General features: G+C 40.6%; 1 protein-coding gene across 5 annotated transcripts in view; it reads left to right on the forward strand.

Annotated features, from left to right (window-relative positions):
• SIPA1L1 (signal induced proliferation associated 1 like 1) overlaps positions 1 to 13,642 on the forward strand; it is a 191,212-nt gene that overhangs the window by 61,845 nt on the left and 115,725 nt on the right. The window lies entirely within an intron of this gene.

Raw genomic sequence — 13,642 nt, forward strand, 5'->3', positions numbered from 1 at the left:
ATGGGATGCCTTATACTCAGAGTTCTTTTTTTTTTTTTTTTTAATTTATTTATTTATTTATTTATGGCTTTGTTGGGTCTTCGTTTCTGTGCGAGGGCTTTCTCGAGTTGCGGCAAGCGGGGGCCACTCTTCATCGCGGTGCGCGGGCCTCTCACTATCGCGGCCTCTCTTGTTGCGGAGCACAGGCTCCAGACGCGCAGGCTCAGTAATTGCGGCTCACGGGCCTCGTTGCTCTGCGGCATGTGGGATCTTCCCAGACCAGGGCTCGAACCCGTGTCCCCTGCATTGGCAGGCAGATTCTCAACCACTGCGCCACCAGGGAAGCCCCTCAGAGTTCTTTAAGGATAGCTATTCTATGGTTAGTTTTTTGTGGACAGTCGTATTTCAAGGAAGTGGTAAACTCCAGCGTCAGCACGTCTGCTCTCCTGACCCATGTTGTGCTCTTGAACTGAACGGTTTATTTCTGCCAAAACTAATAGGGAAAGATTTTATACATGTATAATAACTTACTGTCTTAATGCCCTTGCCTTTTATTTTTTCTTGAGAGCATATCAACTGTATTTAATTTGTTCGAAGGTAGCTCTCTAGTTATTTAACCCTTTTCAGGGAGATCTGGGGCACTAAATAACTTCTTGAGAAACTCACCTAGGAGTGTTTTGCTGCTGTGTCTTTACCTATTCAGGGTTTCTGGTAGCAAGAAGGCCATTCGGTAGGAAGGTTTGCATGTCTGCTCTTTGGAAAACAAGCATCCTCTCCTTTCTTGGCCGTGACCTCTCGAGTCCCATCACTGATCATCTGAACTCTGATCTGTGAGGCGTTTGGGATTTCATGTTACCTGAGCCATCTCCGTGCAGAGGTTTGTGAAAGCTGGTTAAAAGGGCATGTGCCTCAACTGTTCCTTTCTGTTTTGTTTTTAAAATCAAGCTAGACCGGCCGAAGGCCACATTTGCTCAAACACTTGACTTTACTCAAAGTCATCTTGTAAAGATCCAATCATATAGAAACAGAATGTGCTTTTGCAATAAAACTGATGATGGAGACATTGGCCATTTGGTCATCCTTCAGCCCTTTAGGAAGTTCCACGTGAGAAATTTACTCTAGAATTTGATGCCAGGAATTGTTTTCTGGTAGCTACCAAATGCCTGCCTTTCTAATGACAGGTGTGTTTTATTTGTTTGCTTGTTTTATTTATTTATTTATTTATTTTTACTGTATCTCCTGTTTTACCTCAACTCCCAGAAGCAAATTTGATGCTCCAGTTGTATAACCTTCATTAATAACACATTTGTTTCCACTTTTGTCTTTTATTTTCCAATTTCTGTTTCATTAGCACAACTTACATATTTCCTTTATAATGAATGACCTCAAAAAATTCTTTTTAGAAAAGGTAATTAGTATACATTTATATCCAAATAAAAGACCTCTGTTCCCAGGCTATGTCTTCAGTTTTAGCTACGTTTCTCACTCTCCATTACCTGCTTCCACCTGGTTGGTTATCTAGTTGGCAACTCGAACCCTGGGACACAAATTTTGACTTCATTTTTCTCCCTGAACAAGCCTCCCACATCCTTGCCCTCGTGCTGTAAATGCCACCATTATTATCAGTCACTTGGATTTGAAACACCAGAGCCTCTTTGTTGCCTCTCTTCATTGTTCTCAACCTCCAATCAGTTGGGAAGGCCTCTTGAGTCTACCTTCGAATTGCTGCTAACTTCTGTTCTCTGTGTCCCAATCCCAGTTCTGTCCGCTTCAAGCCCGCGTTACCTCTTGCCCCAATTCTTGGCCATTGTCTTAGTTTCTCCATCTCTAGTCCGCCCTACTCAAAATGCGACGTCTTGTCTTTGCCAAATACAGTCTAATCACATAGCAGTTTACATTTTACATGATTGCATTTATGATTTAATCATGTAACAAATACATTATTGGTCAAGTCCTCTGAGAAGCAGGTGTTGAAACAGTATAGGCATGCAAGTGGTTTGTTAGGGACCTGGGGGTAACGCCTGTGAAAGAAGAGGGCAGAGGAAGCAGAATTTAGCAGGGAAGCCCTGCAGTCCACAATGCAGGTCTGACACCATGAAAGTAAAAGGGAAAAGAAGCAAAAGTGGGCAGGGGGAGCCCAGCCCACCGTGCACATCTGACAAAGTCTCAGCCAACGCCATGGAATGAAAAAGAGCATTAGAGAAGTCATTTGTTGGGCAGTAACAGCAGGCCCTGTCACCCCTGGCATACTCAGTCCTGGGGCTGCCCAAGAAGAGTGTGGCTGGGCTGGAAAACTGTAGAAGATCCAAAGATGCTACAGCCAGAGACTTTCAGCTAATTGCATTTCTAATTGCATTTCTTCTGAATGGGTTGTGAGCCCTTTCTGGAAGGGGAGATGTGAAGTGTTGCACCTCTGTGGCTGCCACATGTGCATGAGTGCCTTCATCATGCTCGGCATGATTTTGGACACTTGGAGTGAGAAATAAAATGGAGCACCTTCATGAGCTTACACTCTGATGGAGGGAAACAGACAGTAAACAAATCAAACAAAAGTATATACATGCTTACTGTGAAAATTAATAATGCAGAGTTGGAGAAAGTAATCCCTCTCCTAATTCTAATAGTTTGATTTGTAATCTTCTCTATCTTTTCTTTTTTTCTTTTTTTTTAAATTGAAGTATAGTTAATTTGCAATGTTGTGTTAGTTTCAGGTGTACAGCAAAATGATTCAGTTATACATACATATAGAAAGATTGATACTTTTTCAGATTCTTTTCCATTATAGGTTATTACAAGATATTGAGTATAGTTCCCTGTGCTCTACAGTAGGTACTTGTTGTTTACCTATTTATATGTAGCAGTTTTTATATGTTTCTAAATCTTTTCTTACTCAAAAACTTATTATCCAATTTACTATTAATGAGTGCCCTTCATATTTTTTAAGTAGTTTTGAAAATTAACAACTACACATTCATACATTTTTTTATTTGTTCATGACATAATGTTTATTAAGCATCTACTCCGTGCCAGCTACAGTGCTCAGAGGAAGAACAAAAGCAAATAATTTTTTTTCTAATTTCTTTCCCTTAAGGGATCTGTATCTTCTGAGTTGTATTTTCTGTTTGTCTTTCATGCTGTTGGTTTTCCTTAGTTGTCCAGTAATCTTTGCCACATTTATGAACAAAGGCCAAGGAGGATTGGTGTAGATGGCAGGCTTCCCCTGCAGCGCTGTGGGTCTCTTTCCCTAGCTGGCCTCACATTATATGGGGGAAGTGAGGGCTAGCACTGGAAAAGTAGTGAGACCCCCTAACAGGGGGGAGTGTGTAGAGTGAGAGGGTAGTGAACCCGGTGCAGATAGAAACCCACACGGGCGCCGGAGTTGGGAGGGCTTTATCGTGCTCCCTCCTGCCTTTCCTCCCGCCCATGCATCAGAATGGGTTGTTCTCCCTGTGTCTCCTGGGATTCTGAGTAACCTGCTCCTTCCCAAAGGTGCAAGTGCTTTCCCACCACTGTTCCAAGTCACCCTATGCCCTGGTTTCTGCCCAGGGCTTTCTATGGCGCCCTAGTTCATAACCAGTCTAAGCACTCCTTCAAGGCAAGGACCACAGATTAGGCAGGCTCAGCAAACGTTTCACAACTGAACGAATGTTTGGTCCTGATGCAAAGTATAAAATTTATTGAGTTGAGGAGCCAGTGTATCTTATATTTATAGCATCAGGTAGCGGCAGGGAGGGCCCACTGTGTACATGACCTTGTGTTATACTCTGGACACCAAATAATATGTTACAGTTCCTTTTCCTCTCTTTTCAGGAAATGAGACCACAGATAAGTCTGTGTGTGGTCATGGTGGTTTTGTGGAAATTAACCAAGACCACCAGTCGATCCCCATAGACCCAAAACACAATTATGGAGACTGATTTTTACTATTGTAAACCTTCTTAGACACAAATGATGGATGCTAAAGTCAGTGGATGACAGTTTGAGGAGAAACAGGAGAAGAAGCAGGATTTACATAATCTCAAAGTATCTCCCCAAAGATATTTGTAAACCACGAGGAGAAAAATAGTAACTTTTCAGTGAAGAAACCTGTCACGTGCCACCTTAATGGAATGAATCAGGTCTCTATCATGAACTCCATGAAATGATGCACTGAGGTTACATCATTTCTGTGGTTCTCTTGCGCAAAATGCATAACCTTAGTCCAATCATGTGAAACTACCGGACAAACCCAAATTGAGTGATAAATACTGTTCAAAGGTGTCACGGTCATGAGAGACTGTTATGGACTGAGGAACTGTAACAGACTGCAGGGAACTGAGGAGAAATAATAACAATTAAGTACAACATGGGATAATGAATGAGATTTCAGAATGAAAAAGGACATAGTGGAAAAACTAGTGAAATTTGAGTAAGATCTTTAGTAAATGTTAATTTACTGATTCTGATTAATGACGACTGTACTATATGTAGTTACATAAGATGTTAACATTGGGGAAGACTGGGTTAAGGATATATGTACTGAAACTCTTTGTACTATATTTGCAACGTCTCTGTAAGTCCAAAAGCAGTCAAGATAAAACATAAAAAACAAAAACCTTCAGGTACAGTCAGTAACAGCAGCTGACATATGAACCATCCACATGAAAATGGGAATGCTTCCTCAACTTTGTGTGTCAACATGCATCAAGGCGAATGCCATGCTTACTAATTCCTATACACAGAGAATTTCTGTGCTCTTCGTTTTGCAGTTTCGAGGACATAAGGGCCCTTTAGATCTGTTATTTCAGTACAAGTTAACATATAATAAATCCTGCCACCTATTTTTCAAATGCACACCTCATTATTAACTTCAGACACCAGTGAGCCACCAAAATTAGGTGCTCAAAACATACTTGCTTTATTGTACCACTTCCTTTGCTTATCTTCTCTTGGAGCTCCCTGCTGTGTACGGGGAGGTCATGCATCTGAACTTCAGGGCAGCAAGCGGAGAGACCTCCCTAACTGCATTCGAGTCAAGTGGAAGCATTCAGTGATGTAGAAGCATCAGCAGAAGCAACCTCAGCAACCCGTATCGACACAAGTGTGTGGGCCGTGCTGAGTTTTTGAGACATATTGCATGCGCTTCACCCTCATGAGCGGCAGTGACTTCGGCCTTGACTGAATTTCTGACTGTTTCTGAGGGACTTCCTTTCAAATCCTTCAGAAGCATTTTACACAGACATCTTGCTGCAATATCCCTAGTAAGGAGATACAAAAGGTTTTTTTAAATATAAAGACATTGAGTTAGAGACAGGTGTTTCATTATAATTTCTTTCATTTGGATGTTACATATTTTTTTTTTCTGAGCTGGCATTTGTAACTAACACTAAACTTAAAGAGTTACATTAATATGCAACCTTGTAAACTATGCTTTATACTCTTTGACCATTTGCAAACCAAATACATTTTTTATACTTTTAAAAATCTTCCTATTGTAAAAGTCACATATATTCATTACAGAAAAATTAGCAACTATAGCAAATTAATCATGTGATTACTAGTGATTTTATTTCTCATCTTTTTTTAATACATATTCATTTTTTAAGTAAAATAAGGATCATTAAATATAGTTTTATGTATTTTTTTCATGGTTCCATAATTGGCTATGCCATCATTTATTTAAAGTTTTCCAGCTGTTCTATATTCAGGCGTTCCAGTTTCTCATTATAAATCATTCTTACATTAGATCTTCCTAAGTGTCTTTTGATTGTTTGTTTGTTTGTTTTTCCCCCATTGACCCCTTTGGCAGTTTGGTGAAATCTATGGACTCTCCTTAGAATAATGTTTTTAAGTGCATAAAATAGACATACAAAGCAAACCAAGCATATTAAAATACAATTGCAAGAGTGTTAAAAATTTTGTGACATACTATATAGATGCTTCTTATTGCATTAACAAAAAGATCTAGCCTCAGATCTGGTAACTACCATAATTTCAAAGTTGTGATGAGCATAATTGATATTTTGATATGTCTGCAACAGCTGTAATGTGATATGAAAATGTCTATGATTTCTATTGGTATCAAAGTCACATGTACAGCTAATATTACCGTAGTTGGTTGGCTCATTTACAACTAACAGAAATGCTACGTTTCATTTAGAAGTCAGTGAAAATAAAGGTATAATTTTTTTCATTCAAGTTCATGGACCGCCTAATTCCTATCCATAGACAAGTTTAAAAACCTTGACCTTACATAAATGATCTTGTTATGTAACTTTTTTTCCACATGTCCAATTATTTACATAAGGTAGAGCCCTGGTGTGAACTTTATAGGAACCTTGAATTTTATTGCCAGATTTTTCTTAAGAAAGCTTAGACCAGGAAGGTCCAACCGATATTTTAAGACTGTATAGTGTTTAACATTTTCTTGACTACTTTGAATATTTACAGTTTTTATTTTAGACCATTTATTATAGGTCCAAAACATTTTCATTTCTTCGATCACTAATGAGATTGAATTTTTTTTTTTTTTTTTTTTTGTTATATAGGTATATTGTATATATGCTGATGCAGAGGGAAAAAAACAGTGCAAATACAATTACAATTCATAATAATACTTGGTTTCAATGCCCCCGGGAACTGCCCCATTCCTCGGCTACCTCCCAACCCCCAGCACTTCCCCACAGTATCAACCTAATGCTGGGGGGTAGGGAGGGTGGGCAGGTTAGGGTAGGGAGTGGGCTCTGCCAAGGCAGTGCTGGGACCCGGAGGGACTACTCCAGGGTGGGGAGGCAAGGCACAAATTAGGGGTGGGTGGTGGGGGAGGTGGCATCTCTAAGGAGGGATGGGGTTGGAGCAGCTGCCAGTATGAGACTGAATTTTTAAAAATATAATTATTGGCTATTTGTCATAGATAATGGCCAATTAAAAATCTCCCATTTTGACGCTGATACTTTTTATTTTCCCTTTGTTTCAATTAGAGCTTTCTTTGTACTTTTTTTCTTTAACCATTTGTATGCAATTTATTAATGTCAGTCTTAGTCTACCTTTTATTGGCAAGTTAAGGGGCTACTGGGGACTGCTTAGTCACGTGAGACTTTAAGCCTAACAACTTCATGTAATTTTGGCAAATAGACCACCTTACCTTTTAAGAGTTACCTATGGAAAGAAGAATTGGAACTTCAGAGTACTGTGCACTTTGTAAATGTGGGCAATTACTCTTATGCAACCATAATTATAAGCTTAGTGGAGTGCTTTGGGACAGAATTGTGGCCTGTGACCAGTCCTGTGTAAGTGTCCCCATCCATTACTCTGACCTGCTTTTGATTATGATGCAAAGTCCTAAGCTATTTGGTTCTCGTGGAACCTCCACCCTTATAATTAGGATGAGCCCTTTGGGGACCAGAGACAGAACCTCTGAGTAGTGCTCTTCTCGGAAAGAGCCATTCATTCATTCATTCATTTAAATTTTAAAAAACTTTAAAAAATTAATTTATTTACTTATTTTTGGCTGCGTTGGGTCTTTGTCGCTGCACACGGGCTTTCTCTAGTTGTGGCCAGCGGGGGCTACTCTTCGTTGCGGTGCACGGGCTTCTCATTGCGGTGGCTTCTCTTGTTGCGGAGCACGGGCTCTAGGCGCACAGGCTTCAGTAGTTGTGACGCGCGGGCTCAGTAGCTGTGGCTCGCGGGCTTCCTTGCTCCGCAGCATGTGAGATCTTCCCGGACCAGGGCTCGAACCCATGTCCCCTGCCTTGGCAGGCAGATTTGCAACCCCTGCCACCAGGGAAGTCCTCGGAAAGAGCCATTTAAACAGTTGGATCCTTATTACCTCCACTTTGGCAAACCTGTGTTTTCATTTTTAAAGCAGAATATGCTGTTGCCGCTTTTTTTTTCTTTTTTCTTTTTTTGTGATTTTATTTTCCTTTCCTTCTTTACAATTAAAATGCCAGGCTTTTAACTTTTTTTTGCCTTGTTGCACACATGCTTATCTGCAGCTTGAAACTGGGTGATGTGACTGTACTTGATCTAATTACTTGGGGCTTTGAACTATTTACTATGTCCCCTCTCTAAAAATGTGAAAAATTTATTATTTATTATTGTGACTGTGTCAGCCAGAAATATGGCTATTTGTGTGGAATGTTCTAGTGATAGCAGAGCTAGGCATTGGTGCTCTTTGTACCATCCTTGTTAAAACTCAAGAACTAGAACTAATAAGAAGACTTAGGCTGAAAATTTGTTTAGGTGCTAAAGATGAGAAATGAAGGCAGTGGAGAATCAACCATGTAAGGATAAAACATGAATATTGCTCCCTTTAAACCCAGTGACAGGGGCTTCCCTGGTGGTGCAGTGGTTAAGAATCCACCTGCCAATGCAGGGGACACGGGTTCAAGCCCTGGGCCGGGAAGATCCCACATGCCGCGGAGCAGCTAAGCCCGTGCGCCACAACTACTGAGCCTGCACTCTAGAGCCCACGAGCCACAACTACTGAAGCCCGCAGGCCTAGAGTCCGTGCTCTGCAACAAGAGAAGCCACTGCAATGAGAAGCCTGCGCACCTCAACAAAGAGTAGCCCCCACTCGCTACAACTAGAGAAAGCCTGCATGCAGCAACGAAGACCCAACGCAGCCAAAATAAATAAATTTATTAAAAAACAAACAAACAAAAAAACCCCACAGTGACACCTTGGCAATATAGCACATCAAGGAATAAAGCTTTATGTGTCATCTGGCTAGTTAATCCCTTTAGGCATCACATTTTTTAAACTATTTTTTATTCACAATACAGTTTTAGAAACGTTTGGGAAGATAATGTTAGATGTAATGGCTAAGAAAATGAGCTTTGGAATTGGTACTTAAAATAATATGTTTGCGTTCTGGTGTTGCTGTTTACTAGTTGTGGCTGGGAAGTGACTTATTCTCTCTAAATCATATTTGCCACATCTGTGAAAAAGAAGGCAAAGCCTGTATTTTCATGGTTAATGTGAGTATTAGAGTGCTTGGCAAAGTTCCTCACTTTGCTGCATTATATCATTTTAATGGAGTGATTGCAATACTGGTTTTTGGCATTCCAGTAGGCTGGCACAAAAATATCATTATTTTTGGTGGTGTAATCCCTGTATTTCAGTTCATCCATCAGCAGATTTAACCACCCTGCTTGAGTCTCCAACTCCTCTTTCCTTTCCCTTTCCTCCCTCTGACTTTCATCATCAAAGGCTTCCTGGCCTTTCTTTAACACTTATCATCTGCATCTCCCCTGTCCTTGTACCCCTTCTCTCCCTTCTGTCCCGCCACCCCCAAAAAGACAAAGCTGATTGTAGGTATGGCTGGAAGAGCTCTCTGCAGTTGATGGATAGCACCGCCAGCAAAAGGTGGAGGTACATGGCTGGTAGGAAGAAATAAAACATGCTGCAGCGGGGAGCAAGTGCAGAAGTGCTGCCCCAAGGCTGTGGTCCCAGAGGAAAGTACTGCAGTCCAGTGAACTTGAAGGACAGGCAGCGGCAAGAGTGGCCAGAAGGACTGGACACAGGATAGCCCTGAAAGGCTGGGTTTTACGTTTAAAAAAAAAAAAAGTCATTTGTCTTGAGATCAAAGTTTAAAGACTCAAAAATTCAATTTAAGGTAATTTGCTGAACCAGACTCCTCTATTGGCGAATTATACATTGCATTCGGATTTTGAAGTGAAAAAGTTGTGTTCATGTAGAAAGGATTTTTGTCTATACTTCTGTGATCCTCAGGAGCAGAAAAATGGATGGTGGACCAAAACGCAAGGCTTTCATTGTAAGAATAATTCTTACTCAAGTTGAAAGACTTTTTGAACAAGTAGAGTCTGAACATGATATTAGTGAATTTAACACAAGAAGCCAGACCAGAATCTCCATCTCTACTGACGAAACTGAAATAAAGATCAAACGGAAATGCTTTCTTGGAAATAATAGCTAGAGCTCTTTTTCAGTAAAAAAAAGATTGATGTTTCTGCACAAACACACAAATAAGTTTTTAAAAGATCTTCCTGGAGTTATCAAACCAGAGATGGGTTTGTTTGAACATAGAGTCTGAAGAAGGTGTTAGAAGTTAGTTTATAATGATCTCATCAGCATTCCCCCAACTCAGAAATGTACTTCTTCAGTAGATGGGAAAAATCACACAAAAATATAGCCAGGTGTTGAGGACGACACACAAAAAAAAGTTTAAATGATCTTTAATTTTTTTTCATTTTTAAATCAATATTCTTCATTTTTATGTAGGATTTAGTTTCTTTTTAAAATAACGCTATTATTTTATCCACCAATTTATACTCAAATGATTGTGTTTAATATTTGTATTTTTATAAATTTACATTTTTCTGTTGTAACATTTCTAAATTTTTGTAATTGAAATATATTAAATATTTGGTTTCCCTAATTTGTATTTTTATGAATTCTTAAAGTATTATTGTTACTATAAAAAGTACACACTTTCATTTTGCTCCAGTGTTCAATCACTCTTTGAGAGGATGTCTAAATAATATTTCAGATGCGACCTGAAGGATGAGAGGACTTAGTCAAATAAAGAGGAGTTGTGGGAAGAATGTTCTAGGTAGGGTGTCTCAGGTGAGAAGGGGCATAGTGAATTGAGAAGTTCAGTATGGTTGGTTCTCAGAGTTCAGAAGGATGATGGAAATGTCCAAGTTGAAACTGGAGTGATAGGCTGGTGACAGGCTGTGAGAGCCTTTGGGAAGCCACGAGAAGTATCCAAGGACCGGTGGAAAACCAGAGGAGGGTTTTAAACTTAATAGTGATGGTCAGGTTTGCATCTTAGAAGCCAATCAGGAAAAGCCAATCAGTCAGAAGACTCACAAACATCCAGGCAAATGATGATGAGGGTAGATCAGTGACAGTGAGACGGAGGAAGAGTAGGTGGATTTGAGAGCTATTTAGGAACTAGAATTCACAAGGCATGACATTGGGTCTGGCATGAGCAACTAGAGGAATGTGGTAGCAGTCGCTGAAATCGGGGTTGCAGGGAGAGCTGTATAGGTTTGTATGGAAGGTGATGGGTTCACTTTTACAGATGCCATGGGACAAACAAACAGTGAGTTCCGTTAGGTAGATGTAAAGATCCAGGGCTCACAGACGTCTGGAGTGGGCAGGTGGACTCTTGAGAGTCATCAGCATTGAGATGGCAGGAAGTTCTGAGAGTGGATGGAAGATTCCAGATGGGAAGAGGAAGGGAAACTGAGTAAGAAGAGCCAGAGTGGTGGAAGGAAAATCAGGAGAGGGTGGTGTCTGAGAAGCCAGGACGAGTGTTTCTAGAAAAAAAATGAAATGGCCAACTGTGCCATTGGCGAGTTGTTGTGGCGAATTTGAGCAAGATAAGGACCAAAAGTTTCCACTTGTTTGAACTTTAAGGCTGACATTGGTGACTGTGCGATGGTGTCAGATGATAGGAATCCTAAAGTGAAGAATTAGGCATCTCTTTCAAGAAGTTTCCAGTGGAAGGAAAGAAAAAGGAGATAACCTGGAGGTGGATAAGGAGTTGAGGGTAAGTGTTATGGTTAAAGATGAAGGAGACTTGAGCCTGATTAAATGATGATGGGAATGAGCAGGCAGAGAGGGGAAGTTGAAGGTACAGGGAAGGTGATCAGGCATCAGTGTCCCTGGGAAGGTGGAATGAGTGGAGACCAGACTTTCGGGGGAGATTGGGTTTTAGATTGTAAAGGAAAGGAAGCAAAAGTCTGGACCCAGGTAAGTGTGCGTGATGGTGGAAAGTGAGGACAGCTGCTTCTGAAATGGCTCTTTATCTTCTTTGTGATGTAGACAGCATTATCTGCTGAGATTGAGAGAAGGTAAGATGGGGGGAGTTTGAGGGAGAACAGAGAATATTTGAGACATCTTCTCTGGAGAAGGAGAGCGAGAGCAGACCAGGGACAGCTTGAGGATGAGTTGAGGTTACTGACACTAATTGAGAGCGACCCCCGTCTTTGTGAATTTCTCCAGCAGCAGAGAATAGCAGTCTCACCTGCCCTTCCTGAGGTTTGTGGGGGGGCGGTGTTTGAGGAGTTTCTGGAGAGTCAGGTTTCAGTAGAGTCCATGAAGTGCAAGGAACAGGATATAATGAATGTGACGCTCATCTTTGACACATTCACTGGTGTTCTCTGCTGCCGGGTTGAAATACGCTCTGAAGTTATTGAAGTTTGTTAAGCTCTTCACTCCTTCAGTGAATGGCCCCAGACTGCTGTCTTGTTTCTCTTTTAGTTCTTGTCCGCTTTTTTGTACTATTTCTGTCTCCTCCCTTTCTGTTTTCTTCCTTGTTGTAAGTTGTTCTGTCCCATTGCTGTCTGCATGCAAGTCTCTATCAGCCCTACACCCTGGACTTTGTCAACATCTGGAGTTATCACACCTCTGAAATAAAGCTGTGGGCTTGAAGATCAGACAACCACGCTTATTAAAATTATGTGCAAAGTAGGAGTAAATAACCTCTGAGTGTGATTCTCACGTGCTGTGCTTTGAGGGTGTACATAAGTGTTTGTACATGAATTTTGTGATGTTTATTGGGTTGTTTCTCAGCTGTCCATATATGAGATGTTTGTTGCCTGTATTCCCATTGTTTCCCTTATTTTGAATTTCCATGGATTATGATAATATTCTTATAGAGCCCGTGATATTAATGAGTACATCTTTTATAATTGTTCTTTAGTACTCGCAAAGCATTTTCATACGTATTACCTAAATTTTAAAATTACATGATTAGATATTTTATGCTGTTGTTTCTTATTATTCTCATGGATTTTCAAATACATGTTTTGTATGAGAATAACACGTATTTTCAAATATTGATGCATTTTGTATGAGAATAGCCTACCATGTCACAACTCAGTCATTTAACCATGTCACATGTAAATGAAATAGGACAATGTAAAGTAAGTGTTTTGGAGGTTCGAAAAGTAAGTTATCTGTTCTAGCTTTTCATATATTTGTTTTATTCGCTTTCTCATCTGTAAACGTATCATGTCTGTATCAACGATTTTAATTTTTTTTAAGAAGTAGATACTTAGGTGTACAGTAAATATCACTTTTTACATTTTCTGTAAATTAATTTAATTTTGATCGCGACCTTCCTTCTTGTCAGGAGGAAGGTAAAGTCATTTGGACACTTACCCCCAAACCCCAAGGTTGTGCTAAAGTTTGGAGTCCGGAGCAATGCCAGACATTGAGGAGAGAGGCCCCTGAGTCGCCATTAGTCACACGGCCACGCTGGTTGCCTAGGAGAGACCCGTTATCCCAGCCCTCCCTTCCCTCCAGGTTCAGTGGGTCTGTGGGATGCCTTTTGTGCTTACTATGTGGGAATCATTGGTGCGGCCCAGAGCCCTGGGTCTGGGCTTCTGCCTCCCAGGGGCACTTGGAAGCTCTTACCTCTGAGCTAAGACTCCATCTTACTTGGGTAACGTGGGAGGAAAGCTGCCGAGTAACTCACAGACCTCTCTCCTCTCTCCAGTCCAGGGAATCTTTTTTAATCTGCAGGAAATCCCTCCGTACGCAAACTTTGTTCTCAATAGGTTTGGGGGGAGTTTGTTGTTGTTGTTGTTGTTTTTATGAAAGCTAAGAAGCCCTGACGCAATATAGCCTGTTTATAAGGAGAAAACACAAATTTCTTTTTAAAAAAATAGCAGAGCAGTTAAGTTGCCGAGTAGTAAAAACCTGAACAGGC

Source organism: Eubalaena glacialis, chromosome 2, assembly GCF_028564815.1.
Source record: "Eubalaena glacialis isolate mEubGla1 chromosome 2, mEubGla1.1.hap2.+ XY, whole genome shotgun sequence".
Classification (NCBI taxonomy): domain Eukaryota; kingdom Metazoa; phylum Chordata; class Mammalia; order Artiodactyla; family Balaenidae; genus Eubalaena; species Eubalaena glacialis.